This window comes from Idiotropiscis lumnitzeri, chromosome 7 (assembly GCF_059441095.1).
Source record: "Idiotropiscis lumnitzeri isolate Australia: NSW breed Sydney's pygmy pipehorse chromosome 7, RoL_Ilum_1.0, whole genome shotgun sequence".
In the NCBI taxonomy this organism is placed as follows: domain Eukaryota; kingdom Metazoa; phylum Chordata; class Actinopteri; order Syngnathiformes; family Syngnathidae; genus Idiotropiscis; species Idiotropiscis lumnitzeri.
Window position 1 is genome coordinate 6,641,838 of NC_142397.1, and position 19,749 is coordinate 6,661,586.

Genomic DNA, 19,749 nt, shown 5'->3' on the forward strand with positions numbered 1-19,749 from the left:
TTGAGAACCACTGCGCTACAACCAGTAGCTTTATGAAGGCACCATGAAGCCCAACAGTGTGCCTTCCAACCACAAGATGTCGCTATTGACCGATATGAGCACTAAACGATCAATTACTGTAATTAATTCGTCGAGTGGTTCTAATACCAATCGTTCTTATTCATGTGAATAACATGCAGATATTTTTTGCACTAAAAATAACTGATGGTGCAAAAAAAGTGCAATTTCCACTTCTCATTTCACAGAAGGCCATTTATTGTCCACTACACGTCCCAGCTCATTAGTGCTGCCCCTTGGCCGTGGGCTGAGTCTGCGCATGCGCAGTGACGTCGAGCACCGCTCTGCTCCGCCGTGGTTTCGGTTGAGCATTCTTGGCAACGTCTCGCTCAGGGAACAGCAACTGAAGGCTGCTTATTTATTTTTTCTTACCATGTCAGGAGACTAAATTCAATGCCGCTCGAGCCGGAAGACGACCCTCGTCGCAATTTTATAAAGGTAAGATCTCTTCTCATTGCTCTTTATAACAGTTTCAAGTGGTCCGGCTGGGTTATTTTTAAGCGGTGAAAAAAAAGTGGAGAGCGGTATTAGCGAGCTAGGCAAACATTGAACTCGGGGAAGCTGCCCGAAGCCGCCAACTTTCAGTCAAATGATACTCGTTGCGTCTTTACCACGACTCGGACGTTCCACTTGGAAAAACGTTTCAGCGGCTCTTCACGTCACTTCACTCAACCCACAGCGGGTTACTCAAGATAATAGCCTGTCGCTTACGCCGGCGACTTTTATTAACTGCCCTCATAGAGCCACCCAGGTCGTCGTTCTGCGCATGCTCACTACGCTCTGCAGATATTCCGTTTGTAGTTCTCACCACCTGAGTTCGTCACAACCGTCAGGTTCCAAGCGGACACGGTAAAACTACAGTATCAAGACAATGGGAGCTTTGTTAGTGGTGGGGGCGCAGGCTTCTTACCCCCCCCCCCCCCCCCCATTCCCCAAACGCGGACGAGCTCTCCATGTAGAGTAGTAGCTTGTGCTGCAGTCGGAAGTTGCCTGTGGCAGTCGGCGTGGGAAATGTGGTTCGACGTGCTTGCCCAAATGTTCATGTGGTCGAGCCAAACGCGGCCCGTTTTACCTGGATGCCTTCGTGCAACATGTTTCAAATGGGGAGCATTTCTCACGCTGTGGCGTGTTTGGACGTGCACGACACTGTGCTGTTGTTGAAAGACGTCTGCGCTTATGTATACAGCATACAGAATTAAACGTGAATTTGCCAAGTTAGTCACTGACTATTATGGTGCTGCCAGCGTTATAAACGATCTATACTGGTTTATATAAATATCAAAGTCTCATTGCGACTTCATACATGCATTTCAGATCCGATGTGCGTCAGAAAGATTCCACGACTGCTGGTTTATAATCTTGGATAAAAATCGTTTCATGTATCATTCTGATAGAACTTTAGGCTTTGTAGCTTTTGCATACAACTGATGAAGCAGCGATGTAAATTGCAAGAGGTTTTTCTGTGCCACAACAGTTTATTCCAGTGCAGCTCTCTTGGATGTCTTTTGCTGGCTTTGTGCAAACGCATGCTACTATTAGGAGTTCAACGTTTATCATCAGTGGCGGTAGCCGACCTTGTGCAGCGTGGGTTTTCTGGAACAGATCCTATTTTGATTATCTTTGCCATGAATAGCATAATTTGTACTTTGTGTTGGAGTATTATGCGTCTCAAACTGGTGCTGAACTTGCATTCAGGGACAGAAAAACGTAACTAACTTTTTGAATTTTGCAACACTCATACAATGTCAGTTGGCACACCACGGTTAAGAGAATCATATGATGACAAAAACCGCAACGCCTTGGGTGTCAATTGTAAGCCTATTAACACAAGTGCCCAAGTAAAGTTGAACATTTTTGGAAACCGCGGCAGGAAAAAACAAATTCAACAATCAATAAGAGTCCGAATATTTAAATACAGAATGCCTGAGTCAAGCATACTAACCACTACTTGACCATGCTGCCTCTCCAGTAGCACGACAAGTCGTGAGTTGTGTTGATTCTTTTAAGTTACACCGCACAAGATGACTCTTTGCCTATAAAAAAAATATGGAACGTAATACACGTGCAGTTACATGAGGGAGTGCAGCAACAAGTTTGTGGTTGGAACATCAGATGAGGATGGTGGTGATGATGATACACTAGTGCAGGAAGGCTCTCTTAAACGCTATGTTCTTACTGTGAAAATTGATTTTTACTTTTTATGAAAGGAAAGTCTGTAGGCAAAAAGTATGTGTTGTTTAACGTACAGTACAGGCAATGTATTAAGCAACATTTGAACATTATCTTCTGTCTTGCAAGTAAAAGTTAACGTGTAATATTTAGACATTGGAAACTGTGAAATTGTCTCTTTTTAACATTTCCGTTACACAATTAGAAAATGAAAAACTATTACTGTAAGTAAAGCAAAGTTTTTTTTCCAAACATAACACACACAAATTACAAATACTTTTTACTGCAACAATCGAATAACTCAAATAATTAGAAATACAACCTTTTAATTTTGGTTAAACTCCCTAAATTGACCAGCTTTAATACATTCAATTTCCACTGTAGTTTTTTCCCCCATAATAGCGTTGTGTAAGTTGTTCAAATTAACACCGTGAGTGGCTCTGTTTTGGCGAGGTGACCCGGTTCTCGCAGTTACCCTGTGGAAGGTAACAGGACCCGAAGCAGCTACATGGAATTCATTCATAATTAATCCATAAATGTTAGTCACACCTGTGCTTTTTTTTTTTCGGACATGTCCAAATCTCCTCATAGAAAAAGTCTCTAGAAAGCTTTGGTTATGTAACCAGAGGGAGCAGCCATATATCCTGTAAAATATCAAACCAATGAAATAGCAAAATACAGCTGCAACGTTCACTAGTAGATATCTCTCTTGAAACAAAGCACCTTGTCATTAAGAAAATGGAAGCTGGGCCACCCAAGTTTCACCTGTAAACATGATGTGAATCACTGACATGTATGCCTGGCTGGAGGTGACTCATCCGCTTTTGACTTTTTTTTGTTCTTTACACAAGCATTTCCGTCGTTGTCATTCTGTGAGTGAGCAATCAAATCTCTCCAAAGGGGGAGCCTTGTGAGATTTTCCAAGGCACGACAGCATTTTGGCACTAGGGCCACATTGAACTTTCCCTCCCAGACCATGACTCTGGCAGACCTCCCGGTGTTTGTTAAAATTAGACTGTTTTATCCTTGGAGGAGACGTCTTAGTTAAATATTGCATCGTAGGTAAATGAAGGCTAATGGAAAAGTGATAGGGAGAAAGGCCACACACACTTAAATTCATCCGCAATCCATCACAACTATGACAAAATCTTTCTCAGGCCTCGGATGTCATCTGGACTGTGTCATTGTAAGCTGACAGCTGCATCGACTACATGTGTGTGTTGTGTTATGTGCGCGACCAAATGTGATCTGCTGTAGATATGTCATTTTAAGATTTTTTTAAAAAAGTTTTACCAGAAGCTCGGTGGACGCCTGTTTAGTACATTAATGATTAGTAAACTGATTTACAACATTTATACATACTTAGTGCAGTGAAATGACCATGCAACTTCCTTTTGGGGTCTAAGAGCACAAATGCAATACTAATCAGAATACACTGTGAAGACGTGTGCCCCGCGTAGAACATATTACGATTTATTACTTGACTTCCCTATGTTTAATAAACTTTGACAAATTGATGATGCACATACCTTTGGATAAACACCTGTCATTTACCGTCATATCCTTTCTCAAGATTTATGAAGACCATAATGTGATAAGGGGATTATTACCACACTGTTGTGAGATGTGCTTGCATGAACAATGAGGCCCACGTTGTTTTGAAATGTAACATGAAATATGCTGCAGTACCATCAGTCTAATGTGAACAGGTTGTGCCATTCGAAGCAAACGCACTTGTACAACCGAAGGTGTAATAGCTTTTGCCATTATCAGTATTGGTGCAAGCCTGTTCCCACTCTCTGTGATGTAGTCGTCCCCCTTAAGGCTCCTATCTAGAAATCAGCGTGCCCCGGTTGTGTCAACAGGTACCTGATTTACACAATGAGACGTCTCTGCTTTACAGCTTCCACTGTAACTATAAAGCATTGGCCAACCAGACAAGTCATCGATTAAGCTCTTTCAGCTGGGAAAGGCTTGAAAGTTCCTCCCATGTGTTGTTTGCTAATCTGTGTGGAGGAGGATTGAGAATATCACACTTCTTGTATGTAAGTGACCTCAACAGGCCCTTTCTTCACTAATCCAAATATAAAGGCCAGGGACGGTATGTTCACTGTGGATGTGAAAGTGAATGGCTATACCAGACGTGGCAAAAATCCCAGACTGCATCCTCCTTCCTTTGACTTCCCTGTTTTCGACTGGGGTAAATATAGCCTGTTGCACCTCGATGGAGGATAAACACAGATGTCGAAGCGGCGTTTCTTGCCACAGCTCGGCCTCGTGTCCTCCCACTGGTCAGCTCCGGCCGCAGAGTCAGAGCCCTCCATCCGTCGACAGGACACTTCAAATACAAAACCAGGACTTCTGACTGAAATATAGGGCAGATGTGCATCCAAAGCGAACATATATATACACTACCAGACGAAGGGTCATTTATTTACACAGGGCTTCCGTACAATAATGCTACAAGAAGGTCCCCATTGAACATTTCCACAGGCAGGGCAACTAATATAACGCTCGCCAGCTCCATAACGTTAACGTTTCATATCTCCATATATCGCCACATATTTCTTCATAATGCATGCCTCTATCATGTGGGAATATTGACGTCAAAGGCACCAGAGATCATTGATGATAAAAGCAGCAATTGTCCATTCATTCTGCAGGAAAGAAGCCTTGTTCTGGAAGCTTCCAAAGCATTCATAGAGTCATTGCTATGAATTGTCACAATTTGGGGGTGCATGTGTCTCTTCGCTGTCTTTTTTTCATTGGCCTGTTGAAGTACGTAAGTGTTCTACCTGCTTCAGAGCTGACCTGAGGCTTTAACAAAGAGGAAGCGGGTAACAGGTGGCCCATGTGTTTTTGTATGCATGTGAGGGAGTGTCTTGCTATTTTGCAGTTGCGACTCTATGCCAAAATAGTCCTGGAAGGAGGAAATCCTAGATGGCATCTTATTCGGCCGCCATCTGTTTTTATGGCCGAGAACAGGAGTGAATTAACCCAGAGTCGGACATGCACACGGACTCGCATCCTGAGCATTTAATCCACATTGCATCCAAAGATCACTTTCAAGCTTTAATTTTAATGTCACTATTAAACCCTGGTTACAGTCACAGACTATTCTTCTTCTTGTCGTACTCTGGTTGGTTATGAGAAATGATGCTGCTTTATTGCCATGCATAATTGCACCGTGCTTATCAGTTTTTGCTGGTTGGTTGAATAAAACAATTACGTTTGAAGAGATTAAAACAAAGACAGAGGGGGAGAGCAGAGTGTTATTCTGTTTTGTCTTTCATATATATTGGCGGCAACATTCCTATACAAGAACTGGCAAAAAAATGTAGATCCTTTATTGGTGTGGTACACTTCTTTAATATGCACTAAACTAAGGCTGTAACAATGAATCGATAAATAATAAGAAAAGCCTCTTGAATCGATCCAATGTCGTTAGATGTTATTCAATGAAGTTTTCAGTGGTTGCAGTTTGTCTAAAGTTGCAGCTCAAAGTTGTCTTACTTTGAACATGTGAATTGTTATGCTCACCCTGAACACATTTTTGTTTCGCGCTGCGAAGCAATAACGACCGCATACTTCATAGTCCCTTGGTGTGAAATAGCATTAGTGTTTTATTTCTCTTCTACTAGAGGTCAAGCTGTTGGACAGGAAGTGTGTGTGGTAAGATGTGAATCACAGGCTCTGCATTAAAGAGAGCAGAGCTGTGTCCTAAAGATTGAAGAGATTAGTCACAGCCAGTTCATGACCGGATGTGAGTAAAACACAGAAAAATCTCTTTGGTCTCTAGTGTGATACTACTCCTCAGATTCCTTTCTAAACGTTCGCTCACATCACTCTGCATTCACTCACCTACAGGCAGTCGCGGGTTGCGAGAAAATGTTAGAAAAAAAGTGCAACACCACCCGCAAATATCAAGTTGTGTGTTCAACATTTGTGTGTTTGATTGCTTTTTCGTCAGCATCAATTTGAAACATTTCATGATGCAACATTAAAATGAGTTTTCCCTTTTATTTGTGCTGGGCGTACAGTCGTATGGTCGCTTCGCCTTTTGACAATTCCCGTTGCGGGTGACTCGCAATTGCGGACTGTTAAGCCATTATTTTAGTGCTAATTGAATGTAGCATGCGCTCATTCCACAAATACCTCATGTTGAACTATGTGGATTTACTCTATAAGAAAGTAAATTCTCCTCCTTCATTTCCAAATCAGATTTGTCACTGTCATGCAGGCCTTTCCTGCCACGCTTCCACAGAAGCGCCATTGATGCACTGAAAGAGTATGGTATGTTAATGCATATGGATGTTTGCTGCTGTGAAGGCGTGCTTCCAAAGAGAGCCTTATTTAATTTCATGATCCTATTTTGAAAAGCAAGCCCATGGAGATAATGGAAAACCCACACAGCATGACAATTGTCAATGTTGTCGCCATGATTGACTTTGAAATAATTGTACGCTGCGGACATATTGTGGGAACATTGCATTCATGCTCCAATTTCACTTTAGTTCCTGTTGCGCTTCATTCATTCTATAACAAATAAGACTATCTTGAGGTTTTGTTTTCCATGAAGAAATTCACTGTGCCCAGTATTATTTTACTTCTTGGTGTTATAATGAATTTATTGAATGGTAAGAGGGATTTAAAGCCGAGAAATGCGAATAATAATCTATCACTTGGTTAAGTGGTTGTTTGGAATTTGGTCAATTGCGTGGCATTGATTGCTTATTAATTGCGTCTCAAAACAATTAAGGCTTAAGGGGGTGCAGTCGAGCACTACTTAAATAGACTACATTGTGTCGACTATGGAAAGTCCTCCACTATGACTCAAATATTTTTCAGTTGTAAACTGCTTGGTTTCAGCCTCAAAATACAGTACGTCCTCACTCCGACCGCCATAGACGTATGTTCCCCGACATTCCTCCGATTCACTGACTTAATCACATTCTGACTCATCCAGTCGTATTAGGACACCTTCATGGCTTAGTAAACAGAAGATGTAGAAGTCTGACAACAATTCACATAACACCACTGCAGGGTCACGACGTGCTACACTACTGTAATTGAAAAAGGAAATCGTCTGAGGAGGAATGCTTTTGCAATACAGTTGTACTGAACTGCAGTTATTTGATTCTCAAATTGTTCGTCCGTCTTTGTGACAGTGAAGATCCCTTAGCGTGATTTGTGTTTGGGTGAGTGAATCTACCATGGAGTGTTGGATGAAGGGTTGAAACTGAGTGAAAATATCCAGTTGGATGATTTTTTTTTTTTTTTCGGAGGCATAGTTACAGTGGAGTTGGTCAGACATAAACCGTTCCTTCTATCTTACTGCACAATGAATTCCCAACTAGACTCAAACTTTGTGCTTCTTTGAATGGGAGAAAAAGCTTTCTTAATTTCCAGCAGTGGAGGATGAAGAAACAAGTGACACAATTTTGGGTGTATCTTAATGCAACACAAGGCCTCACTATCATCGTGGGAGAAAAACTGACAATTTGGAGTCGATGAGAATGTGGTCACAGTCGGAAGCAGAGTTTCTATCCAGGCCATGTGATACCCTCCCTTCCCCCTTTTGTGTGTTTTGCCCATGAACTCTGCAACCAAGTTGTGATTAGATAACCCTCTGCTTGTGTATGTTAGGTAAAGCGTCACCTGAGAAATGACAATGACGAGACCAAACCATGGAAAAGGAGCAGGATACAAAAAAGCAGATGAAGCAGTGTGATAGAAAACACTGTGGATATGGGATTCAACCCTCTCTAGTGTTTGGTAGATCCTCAGAGGGGGGATCGAGTGTGTGGAGTTTGTGTGAGCGTGCGGGTAGAAATACACCGCCTATTGTGCGGCTGTGTCTCTGGAGATGGTGTGTATTGCTGAATGGATTTCCTCGTTGCAATGAGTTTGATTAATGAAAAGGCAAAAGGGGGGGAAAACAGTGGATGTTTTGTCCGTGCATGCTAGTTGGAGACTGTATGTTTGCTGAAGGTCATTGCTATCAGCTCACCGCTGCTACAAACCTGTTTGATCCACTTGTTGTGCCCAAAACGTCATTTTACCTTCCTTCTTTCCCCGATCAGCCCAGACATATTTCTTGTATGCAGTTGCACTTGACATACTGTGAATGTGCACACTCGCATGCAGAGGTGTCAACACTGGGCTGTTTTTCCCTATGGTTCCCACGTCGAAATCCGACAGCAATGCCGGCAGCCGCACCGGGAGCCTGCAGGCTGCATTTTTTAATTTCAGTCCAGCTTGGCTCATTCCCCTTGTTTCCATGATTGGTACCTTTTTAAAGACTATCGCAGGTCATCAAACATTTCCAGTCTATGCCTGGAGAACAAGTAGGCCAGTGTCTGCCTTCCAGAGCACACACACACACAAACACACGTGCAGCTGAATGTGGGCGTACATGCATGCACGGCTGTGCTGGAACCACACCCTGGACACGCTCTTAACCAAACACCGAGAGAATGAGAAAGGACCTCTGGATATATTGATGTATTGAGCTTGTTGTGACAGCGCCATGCAACTGGCCGGGCCTGCAAGAGAGAGATGAGTGAACATGACGGAACTCCAGCAGTGCAGCCGCTCGGAGTAGAGCCATTTTTTTTGCTCGGCTGTTATTGCTGGCCAAATTCCTCTTCAGAGATGCCTGTCTAAATGCCTGGGATAGTTTTAAAGGGCTGAGATCTGTACAACTCATTCTTAAACTCCTCTTTGTGATTGATTCGCTGACCTTGCAACCAACGAGCATACATAAATTACATCAGCTGCATTAGAACCATATGGCGCTTTTAGGCCGATATTGACCTCTGGAGTTTGATGCCTAAGAGTTAGTCGTACCTCATCCGGCATTGTCTTTTGAATAGTTGCTGCGATTTGAAAGGAACCACACCTTGCTCGTCTAGGCCTCTTTGAGATGATTCAAAGTATATTTTCTGACGAGACTGTTTTCATATGAGCACACCGCCTGCCGCACATTTGTTTTGCCTAATCCTACACGTACTACTAAAAACTAAGCCTGATATCCCGTGGGGACTGACCGATTGTATCGATTTGATTTCGATAGCTTAAGAATTTCGACTAAAAGTCCCAGTGCTGCCATAATACAACCCTATAATGCACTACTGCTGTTTTCTAAGCTTGGTACTTCTAAAGCATAAAAGTATTGGGGCACTATGATAATAGGTGTTAAATATCATGTTTCAGCGATGAAATCTTCTTGAAAGACCAGTTTGTGGATCATATGAAGTATAACAGTTACTTTACCATAACAAATAATTGATTAACGGCTTCTTTTCACAGTCAATTTACTGTTGAATGTGATCATTTTACAACACCATTAGGACAATTAATTTTGCGTAGAGCCTTAATAGAGCTTATCTGATGAGGCACCCAAGAAGCTCAAACATTTGTATATTAAAAAAAAAACATTATGCAGTGGCCTTTTAAGAATTACTCCTGGTGATATTTGCGCCGGTGTATTTCACTCTCTCCTTTCTGGCTGCTTTCTTAATCGTTTCTCTTTTCTCACAGTGTCAGTTTGTACAGTGCTGTCTGCAGCTCTGTTTCAGCGTGGTCTCAATGGACCTACTGCACTGTGTTTGCTCTTACTCGAAAGTCTTGCTGGCAAACAGCTCCTCTTTTCTCAGGGGCCCGGCACCATGCTGGATCAGAGCCCTGCTGCAGGACTGAAGTTTCAAGTCTGTGTATTAAGTGTGAGTGTGTAAAGCTCACATGCCATTAAAAATAGTGACATTGATCTAGATAGGTCATTCTTTTCTTAGTAAGAATATAAACAAGGGTCCCCACAGGCACTTTTAAGTCGTCAAGGTACCTCAGTTTTATTATTTTTTTTTCAAATGTTGAATTTAAGTTGCTTTCACTTCAAACAGCTAGACTGGCACACTGTCGCTACGTCATGTTGTGCCGTTTTAGCCACGCCCCCCCAAATCATCTTTAAAAAAAAAATCCTAAAGAGTTTTAACACCATATTGCCTAAACTTAGTCTTTGAACATGTTTTCAGCAAGTATTTTCAAACATATTATTTATTTAGAAAAACACCGCCACGTACCGCTTCAAATAACTCCATAACTTTTGAGGACCGGCAACCGCGAAGGGGGGGGGGGGTGGAGGAGTGTTGCCGAATAATAAAATGCAACAACTAACTCAAATACACTGTACATTTTTATTTTCACTTTAATATGGTCACTATGGTGATGCCATAGACGGCACAGAACAACGATAATGTGCATGAACGAGCACCACAAAAACAGGGGGTATTTTATTAACATGAAGCCACATTTTCTGACTGCAGCGTGGGACCACTGCTTTACGGGGTCTTTAAAATGTGCTGGAATATAACTCACACCGTCCATCAATGAACAAGGGCACACCTTGTACATATTGCAAGTCAATGACAGACAGGGTTTTGTTCTAATTTGACAAAATTAAGATGACACACTTGAGAGGAAAAGCTTGAAACGGTAGCCTGTAGATATACACTAACGTGGTCACATGTTAGAGGAGGTGTGTGAGGAAAGACAGCAGCAGGTCTTATAAAAAGAAAGATGCACCCCAGGGCAAGGAACACTCGGCCTGTGTGCACTGTGATTCACTGTGCTCTAAATGTCCTTTCAGATTAAGTTGCATGTCTTTTCTATTCAGTATAACCCTCATTGTTGTCCAAGTTTTCCGCGGGACTTGAAAGTGTTCCTCTTGGCTGGTGTTGGCAGACTGAGAGAGGCGCGAGGGAGGCGATTATTAGTCTTTGGGTGTGCTTTAACCCACTTAGCACACCATCTCGAGGTCTCCTGCCAAAACGGTGAGATTAGTGCTTTAAATCCTCCTCCCGGAGTGAGCTGATAGGTTGTTTTTCCCAGCTGCTCCGCCCGTCGTACTCTCCGGTAATGCTCAAGTGTCACACGGTGTATGTTACTTCAGCATGACGTTTTTATGCAAGTGTGGATCTGCACATCTTTCAATGAGTTGGGGAGATGTGCGTGAACTGAAAGCAATTTCCTGGTCATAAATAAATCACAGCAACCCTGTCTCTGTTTGAAGTGAGTGTCCCGGCACCACTGTAGCATGTTTACTTGCCCCCCCCCACCCCTCCACCCCTCCTTTTAAATTCTGCTCTGCTGGGCTTTTGACCCCCAGGGCTCTGAATGCGGTCCACTCACAACTCTCGCAAGTTCATCCTATGCCAGCGTTGCACGCCTGTTTCCCCCAAATTATTCTGAGCATGCTCCCTCCCTTAATAAAACAGGCTCATGCAGCCACGTTCCTTGCATTCTTGATGTGGTCCCCACATGGACTTGGCTTGCTCTTAAAAAAAAAAATGTAGAACGCAGCATCTTTTCAACAGGCCTACAAGTGGAAGTGAAAAGCAAAGGTGGAAGTTGCGAAGGGAAATGCTGGTGTCTACTACAATTCACGAAGTCTGAACTTAGAGTCAAAACACATGGTGGTTTTTGAAGAGGAAATCTACAAGTAAAACAAGTGATTACCTTCTTAAATTAAAGGACTCCATATTAAGCCTCGGTCTGTCAAAGAGTCCGTACTTGGAGTTAAACAACCAACATTTTTTTCTACTCTGCTATGATGTGATAGTCCATTGCATTTTTCAATACACTGCAGCTTTCACAACCTTTTGTACACCGCAGGCCAATTTTACTTGCTGTCTTATATAAAGGAACAGGCCTAAAAACCAAAAGAAATAATTTAAAAATAACTCACTATTACACTAATTGGGTTGTAATTAGTGGAAGTCATGCGCAGGTGTCTCTTTAACAAACTGAACAATCTAAGGTGTTTTTTGTGTGTATGTAAATTAACAAAGAAGAAAATGATTCCCCATTAAGACTTGGTGACTGTGTAAAAATGCCTTAAAACCTCAGAACTTTTTCTTTTCCCACTGAGAATAGTGCACCCACTTTTAACTAGTTGAAGAAGCGCACCTGCTTCTTTCGTTGAAACCATCGTGAATTGCAGTGTGTTGATTCTGTAATTGATAATAGCTCTTATCAACTGAAATGCAAACACTTAATTATTGCTACGGGGTTCTCATCATGAATGAATGAATCATATCAAGCAACTTGCCCAGAGTTAGCCTCGTATACTCATGCAAATTGCATCTCTTTCGGCTTGCTAACGGTTGAGCTGCAGGTTATCTGAACCCACTTGATTTCTCTGCTAATCGGTTTTCCTCTCAAGAACATGCAAGCTGAGTGGAAGCGGGTTGGCAGAGGGCATGATAAAGAGCCCTCGTTTCACCGTCTCTCAGTGGATGGTACAAAAACTGTCGTGATTTGTACCTATTGTGCATTCGTGTGTCAAGCCTCTACAGTTGCGGGGGTGTGATGCTTGAGCAGTGGCCCTGTCATTGTAGGTTTATGTCTGGACTAAACCACCCCTAGCCCCCCCATGACAGAGCATACTCATGGTAGAAACGGGGTCAGCCACTCTTGTCTCCATTGCTGTACTATTTGCTCTCTGTCAGATTTGTTCTGTTGTATAGCCCCATATTTCCCTGATCTACTTGTTTAAATGATTCACGTGCATTTGTCTCTTATATTCTCTCCTCATCTCAAATATTTGGTCTGGGTACCTCCCCTCCGTGTCAGTTAGGAAAATAGAATGTTAATAATTATGACGAACAAAGACTAATTCTGTCTTTTAAAGGCCGCGCATGTCTGGAAGGGTATGATGAATAACTTAGCGCTTTTACCACACACTTTATTGAAGTTGTTTTGAACCGACTGATATGTTGTTTGTGGTCCAATAAAGATTCTGTCATTCAACGGTCCCCAACCATTGGAATGTGGACCAGTACTGGGCTCACTGGGCCATTTGGTACCACGGACAGGGATAGAGACTGAACAAAGAATAATAATTGATCTGTAGAGTCTGTAAAAACTTGTATTTTCAAAATCATACAAAAACAAAATTACGGAGGAGACTGGACTTATGTAACACACTTGGGACGTCATCGTCTCCTGTTACCCCAAGATGGGACTGGCTCGTTGATGCGAAACAAGCATAATGCTGTGTTGTTTTTTTTCTATGCTAGTCCACCAAAAGATTGTGTTAGGTGAAACTGTACTACGTGAAACCAGTCCATAGGACAAAAATGGCTGAGTACCCCTATGCTACTACCATCTCATGAAAGATTTTTCTTACATTTATGTTGTAATGTTCCACACATGTCATAAAGCACGATGATGTTATATCTAATTCTTTTGTGATTTTACTCTTTTATGACTACCAAAGACATCTACACTCAATAACCTTTTCATAGACAGATTCTTGGATCTTAAAGTCAGAATAAATGTTGACTTTTTGAGACAATGGTGTATAATACTGTTGGTTTATACATACCACATGCTAGGTTCCTTGTTTACCCAAGGAAGGCCGTTGGAAATGGGGAATACAAATACTTCCCAGTCTAACTGTCGTCAGAAACTGGCCAATTGTCAGACAGGAAGGTCTGGCCTGACTATGGACCCAAACTTCCTAAAATACAGCATGTATTGCCATAACATTGAAATACATTCACTGATAGGACAAAACAGAAAACCCTTTGGCAAGAAAGTCGGCAAGCCTAAATAATTTAAAATGGAACTTTTTAACTCATTGACTGTCAGATATTTCCAAAGCAGTTCGTTCTCTGTATGGCCAGACGTTTTGGAGCATTTTGACTGATCTTTCAAGACCTTCCTCTCCATGTCACATTTTTCGACGAGCCATTGTCACTTTTCACAACTTTGACAGAAATAAATATTCTCTTCTTTCAAGTTAATTCTACCTCATACTGATGTCTCTGAAAAGTTTAAATTGGCGCTCGTGCCCTAGCCTTGGGATTTAGGTTCCAAGTATATTCATTGTCCTCAAGTAAAATCCTCCACCTTCAAAGGTTGAATGAACCCTTCTTATCTCGGGAGTTTAACAGGCCTGCACCTGCTCCTTGTACTAACACCTGATCCAACCACCTACCACACCTTCCCTCCACTTCTCAACAAAATACAACAAATTTTGTTTGAACTATTAACAGGAGACAAACTAAAGTGGAACAACAAAAAAAAGCATACACCCTTTGCTAAAGAAGTGAAGTCCACCTACCATCTGTTTAACACGTTTCAGTGTTTTTAACAGGACTAAGAAACCACAGCTCGAAGTGGTTCGTGGGTGGCTGCGGCCAAAGCCTAATAAGATGCCTACATGGGCAGGGCATACATGTTTGTGCGTGTGGGCTTGTTTGCGCATGGTGTGTGCGCGTGTGTGTGCACACAGCTCAAAGTACATTGTTGTTTGTTGTTGTGTCACACACCCAACAAACAGCTTGTACACACAGGGAGATCTGGGATTCACTGTGTGTTTGTATTTCCTGTCTGTCTGTCTGTCTTGGAAAGATGCCATGACAAAGTGGAGAGAAATTTGAAATCAGCTTCCTGTTCATCATGGAAATGGCTCTTTGAAAGAGATCGCAGCTAACATCAGTAAAGAAATCGTCCACAACTGCTTTAAAGATAGCTTTGCGACTTTGTGAGGCAGCAGGATTAGTCATCACAAGGTAGAAATTCTGTCAGCACGTCTACTTGGAAACATTATGTTAGCCATATACACATTTTTTTTCTAAAGTCTTTATATTGCCGATCCAGAACCACATGTAAGCTATCACCTGACTTATTAAGCAAACACATTCTGTACACAGGAGTTTTTGCAGTAAAGTACATTTTTGACAAATTTTACGCTAAAAAGACTAGATTTGGTCCCAGAAAACCAAGTATAATTTGAGAGTAATATATTCAGCCTTTATAATATTGTCTGCTGGGACCAAAATTTAGTCTTTTTAGAGTAAAATGTAATCTGCAAAATTTCCGTTTACATAACTATTATTAGGCACCCATCGTATGCTCAGTTGGTAAACCAAAACAACTAAAGCTGGAACTCTTTGTTTTGTGAAATCTATAATGACTCACAGCATAGTGGAACTAGCTCACCTGGTTTTCTCGCCCGCCGCCCTTCCTGTGAAGCGTATGTTGCTACAACGAAGCTGTATTTCCTGTTTTGCTAGGAGCCCGCCAACAGATAGCATTGTTTGGGGTCGTGGACGTGTATACTAACTGCTGCTTCTTCTTTTTTTTTTTTTAAATCATAATTTATTTCATCCACAAGCTTTGATCCACATTTCAGCTCGCTGCCCAAATTGATATGGTTTTGTCCTTAGTGTCCTGTCATTTGGCTGAACCTTGCTGCTTGTTGGCTCTACAATGGATCCTCTAAATTAAGCCACACAAATAACTTCATGTCGCATATGACCTCAAGCCGATGTCAGCATCAGGCTTCAGGACTACGTAAGCCGTTTTTGTGATATCATATCAGAATGGTACCAGTAAGGGTAAAGAACAAAGTTGCAATGGTGTGCCATATACATTACGCCGCCGTCTCTGATTGACCTCTATCTTTGCTGACACAGCAAATTTCCTCATTGTGGGACTAATATCTTTATCTTTATCATGGAATCTGAAATCGTATCGTTTTCCAACATCGGAATGTGTTTGACTATCATTGTTACAGTGTTGATCATTATTGCCAATTTAGAAATTGTTTATAAATGCAAAAGGATTGTTTTGATCCTCAGTGGTTTCCACTGTATGTCAATCAGTTGTTTAGGAGGCTTTTAGCCAAATCTTTGCTTTTCTGCAGGTCGACAGTAGCTGGCATCAGAGGAAACTGTGGGCCCCTTAAGTCATTTTTTTGCCCTACCTATTTACCAATAGGGTCAGCGGACATTCAGCAATATTTATGTTTCAAGTGAGGGTTACTTCATTAGGACAAGTAGTACAAACCCTCACCATCTCCAATGTCACAGTTCAGAGAGGTCCTTTCACGCTGGGGGGAGGGTTGTAAACTGATCTACCAATAATCAGCTGGTTTGTTCCTTTGAGCACTCACAGTCTTAATACAATAAGGTCCCAACTGCCTCTTGTGTCAATGGTACCATTTGTAGGGGTTGAGGGGGGGGGCGTGTCAAAATCAAATAGTGAGAGGAGAAACACTGGCTGCATTTGTGTGTAAGGCCTTCTTTGTTTAACCGCACTGTTGGTACACACATTCATGCGCACGCTCTCCTTGATCCCACCGCTCGTACAGTATGTATTTGTTGATGCATCATTCAGAGTAGGTGGCTACAACGAGGACAACCGTGTCACTTCTCATTGATCAGCAAAGATAAAAACAACTAATGGCGAAGTCATTAGCGGTGGTGCCCAAGGCGCTGCGCTTCTGTCTCATGTGATGCTTGATGAATTAGTGTTGTCCCTCACTTGCGCAGGCATCGTAATTATGTTTAGAAAAACGCCTAGTTGATTAGTTGGATGCATTCATTGATTCAGATATCATCTTTATTGTATGAAACTCATTTCTAGTGTGTGTAAAAGTGATGATTTTTCTTAGTCCCTTTACTCACCGTCCCTTGAAAATATAAATAAATAAATATGACTTCTGAATGGGACACACCACAGAGAAGAGAGACGCTTAAATACATGAAAAATAAAGCCCTTCTCTTTGCTCCGTTCTCTGTTGTGGGCGTGTCCGCTGAATGGGCTACCACCACACCCGCTCAACTGTCAACTGTAAATCAAATATGACATTGCGTCCTGGAAAACTGGGTGCTGCTTTGTTGAGCAACTTACTCATGCCTACACACAATTTTTTTGATTTACCCATGCACCAAAATCAAGAACTGAAATAATGAAAAAACTCGAAAGTCCCACAATTGAGTACTTCATTATTCTCTCTCTCTCTCTCTCGCGCTGCACATAATTTCAACAATCTTTAAGCACGTGTATAACAGCACGGCTGCCCAAGTCTGGTCTTCGAGAGCCCCCTATCCAGCCCGTTTTAGAGTTCGCCCTCTTCCAATGCACCAGATTCAAATGATCGGGATCGTTATCCGGCATCTCAGAGCTTGCTGATGATCATTTGCATTTTTTATTTTAATTATTGCATTTGTTGGTTTTATACTCAGTAACGAGTAACTAAGTTAACTAAGTGAAAGGAAATGACTGATTTGGTGGTTTGGAGTGTCTTGGACATTACTAGAGCAAGTTCTTAGCCTTAAAATCCCATTTTTGGCTCCTTTCTTTCCCTGCGCTGATTAAATAATCTGATGGGGCCGAATGAAAGATTGTGCTTTAGGAATTTTTGATTAAGGCTTGACCCTGGCTCGACCTCCTCCTTATCCGGTCCCAAGAAGTAGAGAGATGGTAGTCCCTTGCTTGGACAGTCTGAGGGAGGGGGGCCTGCTCAAGTGAGAGCTTACATCTGGTAAATCCATTGGATTGTACTCTATATCCAATTTATTTGGATTGCCCGGATCAAAATAATACAGTGCCATTAATTTTCTTTATTGGTCATTTTTTCAAGGCTGTAATTTGCGGCGCACTTGAACCGCTCAGGCCTATGCTGAAGTGTTCCATTTATCACTTCGGGTCAACAAACGATTGGGAACATCTGTCACAAGAACCCAGTATAGCGCCACAAATTGCAGCCTCCAAACAGACCGTTAAAATAAATGATGGCCTCAGTCAAGCTGATTTAATATCACCGTATTATCCTTCAGCGGTATTTCTATGTCTATGTAGTATCCAAACCTCACGTGATAATCATTACTTGACCTCTAGGTGACTTCAAATGTTCAGAAATTAAGTGTGGCTTTTAGTGGATTTGCTCATTAGTCCCCAGCCTCTGTCTCTCAAGAGAATTACGTTGTCATTCTCAGATTTCCCCAGCATCCCTCGTTTAACGTTAACATCTCCTCGTGTCCCCATCGGCGGCCTCCGCTTCCTGAGGCCTCGTCATTAGTTAGCCTCATTAGCCTGTCACTGCTCTTATTCGGTTACAGGAAGAACCTTGAAACAACTTGCAGCACCTCACACACGGACATTTCCGCTGTAAAACCATTCTTTTTTTTCTCCTTCAACAAAATAGCATGTGTTTCAACGGGCAGAACTGTTCGTTATCATAGCTTCACGTCAAGTCGCGTCACGCTGTCACATTCTTTTCGCGGTCCCGTCATGCTGATCACAAGTTAGACGATATTGTCCGGAAATACATCAGTGACGGCGGTTTGAATTTTGAATATTTTGGTGACTTTTCGAGAATATATTTACAGTTGTGCAATTTATGAGGTTTTACTGTATTTGGAAATCCCCTGGAAGGTCATTGATATTTAATGCGAGGCTGATCCGATCTGTAGCAAGAGGATGTTTTGATTCATTTCCCAGTCCAAATATGCACAATGACGTTTCTTGTAAAGTGTTCACCAGAGTTGAAGATTTATATCTTGTGTCTTGTGCAAAACAGCTGCAAAGACATTTTACATGGCTTGTTTGTTGCCTGAAATTTGATGATGCCTCCAACAGAGGTTCTCATATCTATGGGTCATTCCAGATCGACGTTTGCATTCTCATATCCAGTGCCTTGTGTCATGTCGGCATTTTTTTTGTTACCTAGAGCCTGTGAAATCAACCATCTCCTCTAATTCCTGTCAGTGTGTTGGTTTGTGAGGGAATTATGATTATCGTGCAAAGATTGCACTCTGATTATTCAAATATTATAGCAGATTACAGCTTGCGGATTTTTGAATGGTGAAGGCATTGTCGGTTTATCTCGGAACATTTTTGTTTGCTTTCAAGCGTTAATACTCTTTGATGGCTCTGCGGGGAAAAAAAATAACCAGCTTCACCATCTCCTGCTGCAGTACTTGTTGATCTCCCAAACTTGACAGAGTGAAAATGACAGCTGCATTGAAGTAGTTGTAATGCTGTCATGAACTTCCCTCAGAACGCTCATCATCTTGTCATGTGAGCTACTATAAGATCATGCCCAAATACTAATACACATCTCACGCACGGGCTTTGCTTTCCTGTCTTTTCGTGAGATATCTGTATTAACCAACAATTGGCTGTACACATGCAAATATGTTAGTCTTTGACACCCAAGCTATGTACTTGCTTACTGAATTGTGCATTTTTCAACAAATAGTTTGTTGTATTGTATTAAAAAATTTGCTCAGAGATAATTTCGGTGAGGGTTGACTGTACAATACTGTACTGTAAGAGATCATAGGATACTGTATACCTCAATCTGAATATATTTCAGGCGACATGGCCCCTACTCGACGGCCCGCACGTTTTATGTCAGGCTGATGAAGTGATGGTGGTCTCTTCGTATGAGACGACTTGTACAGGCATACAATATCAGTACAGAAAATAACGGTATCGCTGTTGGGGGATTTCCACAATTATTTACATAAATTGTGACTTCAATGCTGCCTTCGTAATAGACTGAGTCTTGTAAAGTCATTAACGGCATCTGCTTAAGACTAGAAATCTTAAAATAAACTGAGACACCCCTGTACTATTTTATCACGTGTTTATTTTTATTACACTGACATTAGATCTTTTTACTCAGCACAGCTTCACATGAAAGGTACAGTAGTTAGCATGCAC

The 19,749-nt window shown here is 41.8% G+C and overlaps 1 protein-coding gene across 1 annotated transcript in view; it reads left to right on the top strand.

The window, feature by feature from the left end:
- Positions 1-335: 335 nt before the first annotated feature.
- Positions 336-19,749, top strand: part of sipa1l3 (signal-induced proliferation-associated 1 like 3) — a 50,096-nt gene continuing 30,682 nt past the window's right edge. Inside the window, exon 1 of the mRNA XM_088300792.1 lies at positions 336-495. The gene's annotated coding sequence lies outside the window, so the exon portion shown is untranslated. The remainder of the gene's footprint in view (positions 496-19,749) is intronic.